Below are 6,263 nucleotides of genomic sequence, written 5' to 3'. Positions count from 1 at the left end.
TTATCCAAATAGTTTCTAACCTTGGTGTGGCCTAGCAGGTGTTCATCATCAAGTACTATCATATGGTGGTCCTCATCCCACAGAGCACCACTCAAATTCTTGAGCCTAACAACCTTAACCCACCTTTGCCTCCACTTTCTCAGGTGATTGTAAATCTGCTAGGTGGTCATATTGACCCCAGCAAACTCAGAGACCATGAGTGCAACCTACCTAACATGTACCTCCTTGAACCCTTTCTTAGTTTTGACCCCCTGCCCCACCAAATCATGGAACCTCCTAAGCATGAACCTAGACTGGACATGACTCTAGTGCATAGGGCCATTAGGCTGAGGGGCTGCTTGGTTGCCATCATCAGCATCAACTACCCCACCCTGTTCCACCACATTGTCCTCACCACCAATGTTAACAACCTAGTCAGGCACATTGTCCATTTCCTATCCACAACCAGTACGTAAGGAAAACAAATTGCATGATATGAAATACAAGTTGAACAGATCAAATAGGCAGAAAAGGAATAGGTACTACATCATTGCAAAGTGCCATAGGTCTCAGTAAAAATACAAGTTTCTCCAATGCTACTAAACAGTACACACACCATGCCACTACACCCTAGAATTCCCCCAGTTTTGCCACATCTGTGCAGCCCATGTCTCCCTCTGTTGTGCCCAGGTACCATTGTCAGGGACATGATCTGGTTGTGAGGCATTATCATTGATGTTAGGTGTCCATGTGGATTTAGCAGGCACATGCTCGTCCTGCCCATGCCTGAGGATCCAATTGTGAAGAATACAACGGGCTAGAACAAGCTTAACTTGGGTCTTGTATGGGTGGAAAGGTTTGTTGTCCTATATCCTGAATCTATTCTTTAGAGCCCCAAAAGCCCTCTCAACTGTTACTCTAAGAGATGAATGCCTTAGATTAAAAAGCTCTCTTTGATTTTGAGGTCGGTTTGAACCAAACTCCCTCAAATGGTACCTTGTGGCACGAAATGGTGGCAAGAAACCAGGCCTCACTGCATAGCCAGCATCGACAAGATAGAATTTGCCTAAAAATTAGCAGATAGGAACATGTTTTAGTAGTTTCATTTAGGATTAAGCAAAGTGTCAAAGTTTTTTTTGGTTTGGATGATACCTGGTGGCACTCTAAGTCCATCATCTCTTTCAAGAGCATCAGACAAGATAAGAGCATCATGTGCAGATCCCTCCCAACCAGCAAGCACATAGATGAATCTGAGGTCAAAGTCCATGGCTGCCAACACATTTTGTGTGATGGTGTGCTTCCTGTCTCTAAAGGCAGCTTGCATCTTCACAGGCACTCTAGCTAATACATGAGTACCATCAATTGCTCCTATGCAGGCCTAATTGAAAAAAAAAACATAAGTGCAAGTGAATATTGACACTAAACTGATAATGCATGAGACCTATGTATGACAAGTTATGGATACCAACCTTGAAATAAGGGTACCACCTTCTGCTCCCAAGGATCCTAGGATATACATTGGTGGCAGGAGGGACAATCAATTCATTCCTCAGCTCTCCTACCGCATATAACACCTTCTGGAAGAACCTACTAATTGTCTCTGCGGACCTCCTGAAGGTAAGGTCAACCACCCTAAACCTCTCATTGTGACCAACAACATGCAAGAACATGGCTACTTGTTCTTCAACAGATGCATGTATGCTGTCAATGACAAGCTCTCTACTACGGAAAAGGTCACAAAGTTGAAAAAAGGGGCCCTCCTCATTCTAAGAAGGTTGACACAATGCACATCATCAGATTCATAGATGTATCTAAGGTTGTTCATCCTTTGTATGTCCCTCTCAGCCAAGGGACCATAGGTGACTGAGCGCGAATCTTCAACTTTCCTCCTAAACCACATGAAAAACCAAGCCGCCACTGCAACAACCACAACAGCGGCAGCCCTTCGCCTAGCTTCAAACGCCATGTCTACCACAATAGGATGGAGGGCAACATTATGAAGCGAGCATGCAACATGGGTATGTACTGCTTAGCAAGCAAAAAATCAGACAAAATGAACAATGAAAGACGTGGCTGCCACACCAAAGGGTGCTCCTCCAGCGTATACTGTTAACCAATCAACATCATGACCTCTAGGCACTTTGCTCAGTGTGTACAACAAAATAGGCATTAACATGTACAAGATCTACACAAAACATGAGGTATAAACCAAAAACGAAGCATCATGTACAGATCTGAGCTAGGAACAGGTAAATTAGGTATAGCATCGTACATATCTGAGGATGTCAAACCAAGAACCCTGATTTCTTGGCATTTCAAGCAAAATCCACCAACAAATCAACAAAAAAACGACAGTGAAGAAGAGGAGGGGAAGAGCGCAGGTGGCATATATACCGTCCAAGCGCCGGAGGACCGAGAGAAATCCGCCGGCGAGGGTCGTCTCGGTAGGCTACCGAGGTCGAGGGGGAGCAAGACGGGAGTTCGCACCGGAGCAATGGCAGAAGGAGAGGCGAAGAGTGAGGGTGGTAACCCTAGCCGAGACCCGCGCGCGCGCTTTATGGCCCGGACGGCCTCATCTCCCGCGCTCGGTGCGAAGGTTCCCGCCAAGCACCGAGCGAGCCAGGACCGAGAGGGAAGATGAAATCGAGAAGATGGAGGCGTGCGGGATGGCGGAGGGGAAAGGTATGGAGAGGAGCAGGCAAATGGTGCGAGTCGAGATACCAATCACGCCCTCACAGCACCAACTCGTACCGGATGGGCCTTAGGACCGTCCCATCGGGGCAACCAATCACCCCCAATATATACCAACCAGCAGTCGTACGTGCCCTGCAGAGCTATATGCACCTGGAAATGACCGTGGTTTTGGTTTGCGCTAGTATAAACCAACTATGATCATTTGCTAGCTGTTTGTGTTTGGTTGTTGCTATATTTGCTAGTGGGGATCGGTGATGAACACACCGTTTATTTGAAGGTCTGGTCTCTATCCAATATCCATGCACCTGGTCCTCACGTTACGTTGTTGCCAAAAGGGCAACAGTACATGGCTGGGCTGGCTGCTCATGCATGCAGCATACACTTGCCTGTACTAGTGCTTGTTCATCTGTTTGGTCGTCATTCATCAGCGCATGATGCATGGACCAGCAGCATTTGGCGCTAGTCCAACCTCCCACCACTATACTACCTTCCATGGACGGACACACCGAACCTTTTGGCTAGGTTGTCACATGTGTAGATCACCACGTAGCACAATCCGCTAGAGTAACGTACGTCCACGTGAACGACTTCAACTCAGAAATCACGCACACTTGAAACCCGTTTCGAGGGCCGAGTTGACCAGATGTTTGTAAATTTGAAATTCTCATCAAGGACCACACGTTTTCCTGTGCGAGAAAGACTGAGCTTTATTAATAAGGAAAGGTTACATCATTTACCACTAATCTTACATCAAAATCAGGTACATGTCGCAGCCGCACTGCTGATGACAAAACTTTATAGGCATGCTTTGCTACAACATCGATCATCAACCCTATACTATTATCTCTTCATGAAAGCAAAACCAGCCCCCTGAATCTCATCCGCGAGTGCTCGTGTTTTCTTTACTTGTACGGCTAGACGGGACCTGTTATCTTATTTTGTAAATTCAAGGCCTGACTAACTGTATAACCATCAGTTTCGATAGTGACCGTGTGGGGTATCCATTGTATAGTCAGAAGAAGAGCCTCTCTACAGGCAAGCAGCTCAGCCTCTCCACCCCCGACGCTCCTAGGTGACGCTCTTGGGTGATGACGCGCCTTCGTCCCGATGATCCCCCACACCCTCCTTCGCCGCTAGCCGCCAACTGTCTTCCTCTGCCTCGTCGCTCCTAGGTGACACTCCTCTGCCCCGAGGCTCCTGACGGCGATGTTCCTGAGGCCCGATGCTCCTCTGCCACTTGTTCCTCATGTGCGGTACCCCTTTCTCCTCACACTCCGAAATTTCAACATTCAAACAACAAAATTTGTATCGTTTCCAATTTCAATACCAAGGTTGATTTGGTATTGAACCCAATTTAATTCTAGCACCTCCAATATCTACATATGTGTTAGACCTATTGTTGTGGTGAAAAAGAAAGAGAAAACCTTTGTAAATGTTTTGAAAATGCTAACTCAGTGCTAAAGGTGTTGTTGTCTCATGTGACACTATTTGGAGTTAGCACATTTGAAAAAGGTTTGAGAAAGGGGCTTGGTGGGCATTTCTGTTGAAACTACCAAAAAAGTCTTGTGCCCCCCTACAGGGCAGGAACCGAAGCTTACGCTACCCCCTAGCCACCATGGTCCAACAGGTGGGCCACAAGAAAGTCCATTGCTCCTAGGGTTGGGGCACTAGAGTTTAGGCTCTGCTAGTGAATATAGTGGGTTTAACAGTTTAACTTCAGGCCATGACCTATTCTTCTGGTGACACAGAAGAGAAGGGCACCAGATAAAGGAGTAGACACATGGCGGTGATCGACAAAGAAGAGTTTGCGTGGGTTTTCAAAGGGGGCACCAGAAGCTTCGATGGGGTCACCAATCTTTCGGTGCCCCTAAAGACCTTCTGCAGGAACTTTTTTATGCTCTAGATTTCTCTAGTGGCGATCACCAAAAGATTCACCGGAGAAAGGGCCATTTGTAGAAGATAGCAGTGGTCTATGCGCAGTTTCCTTCACCGAAAAGTCTAGTGCTACTAGTTGGACAACGCCAAAGAATAAGGTAGGATAACATCTATTTTATGATTTTAAAAGTAGTCCTTAACTTGTCATTGAGAAACCTCCATTGGTCTTCTTTGGTGGTCATCGGAAGGTTTTGGTGAGTACGTGTTTTACCTACTTAAGTGGGTAACGTCTAGTTTCTTGAGAAACTCCATAAATAGAGGGTGTGGCTGGTCATTTAGCAACTCTTGGAACTCCTATCTACCCACATCTATTAGATCTCAAGAGAACACTCCACTCACATTTGCTTGGTTGAGATTGCATTTTAGTGAGATTGGAGAGGATCTAGTGCATATGCATTGAGAGTCTGCATCTAGTTGCACTACATCATTGGTGAGGCTGCGAATTTCTTGTTACTCTTTGTGGTTGTCACCACCAAGATGTCTTGGTGGCAGCGACACCATCGAGCACCACCTAGAGATTGTGCAGGGGCTCCGGTGAAGGATTTATGAGGGGCTATTATGCTCATGGCCATCGGAGATTGCAAAGAACACAACTGTAGTAAAATCATGGTTGTTGGTGTACCTCATTGGAGGCTTACACACTAGCACTCTTGTCAAAGCCAAGTTTGAGGGCTTGTTGAGCTAGTAGAGGAGCGACAATCCTTGGATACGCCACAATGGTGAGTAGGTTGTCGATGAGCAACCAAACCTCAGGTGAAAAATCATTGTGTCATCTTGTCTCCCTTGTGGTTTGCTCTACTATACTTGCTCTTTACTTGTGCGTTCAGTTTCTTCTATAGTTGCTAGAGTAATCGAGTAGCTTTTGTGCTTAATTCATGTAATTGCTTGTTCTAATGGTAGCTTGTTATTTATCTTTCTCACTATAATTGTGTTGGTGTGCTTTAGTTTAGCCATTGCTTGTTGTTCTAGTTTCTTGCTAGTTGTAGTATTGCTACTAGATTTGTGTAGGGTTGTTCTTACTTTTCCTTGCAAGGCTAGGTGCTAGTACGTAGTGCTTATTAGGGCTCACCTATGTTAGTAATACTTGTGGCTAGTTGTGTCTATGCCTTGTAAATTTTAATAGGCTATTCACCCCTTAGACAAACCGATCCTTTCAATGACATCTATGTTTATGATGAGGCCATCAACACAATTGATATATCCACACCTACACGAGTAGAGATTATTGGACTGCTTACTCATGGTCATGCAAGTCAACTCATTTATCTTGTGGGCTCGTAGCACTACTAGGAATATCCACTTCTATGACGAACAACTTTCATCATTGAAGGAGCCAAATTTGTCATAATTTTAGTTTTATGACGAAAAACGGTTCGTCATAGAAGTCGCGTCATTCTTGAAAGTCTATGACGATTCTAAAAAATCGTCATAGAAGTGGATAGATCTATGATGAAAACTAACCATCATAGAACTACTTTGACATGCATGGCAAGGGGCAGCCACGTTGGCGGGTGCTTCCCTTGGAGATGCTTTCCATGTGTACATGCTATAGCCAGTTGCATTTGAGATGGTTTGGGTACGTGTCACCTTCTTATTGCACAACGTGGCCATTCTGGTTCTTGCACGTTTTAGGTTCTTACTAGACCACGTGTCGG

The 6,263-nt window shown here is 45.4% G+C and overlaps 1 pseudogene; it reads right to left on the bottom strand.

The window, feature by feature from the left end:
* Positions 1–602: 602 nt before the first annotated feature.
* LOC136465629 (protein ALP1-like) lies at positions 603–1,945 on the bottom strand (annotated as a pseudogene).
* Positions 1,946–6,263: the final 4,318 nt, after the last annotated feature.

The sequence above is a fragment of the Miscanthus floridulus genome, chromosome 7 (assembly GCF_019320115.1).
Source record: "Miscanthus floridulus cultivar M001 chromosome 7, ASM1932011v1, whole genome shotgun sequence".
In the NCBI taxonomy this organism is placed as follows: Eukaryota; Viridiplantae; Streptophyta; class Magnoliopsida; order Poales; family Poaceae; genus Miscanthus; species Miscanthus floridulus.
Note: the sequence above shows the minus strand (reverse complement) of the source record. Positions and strands in the feature narration are given on the sequence as shown.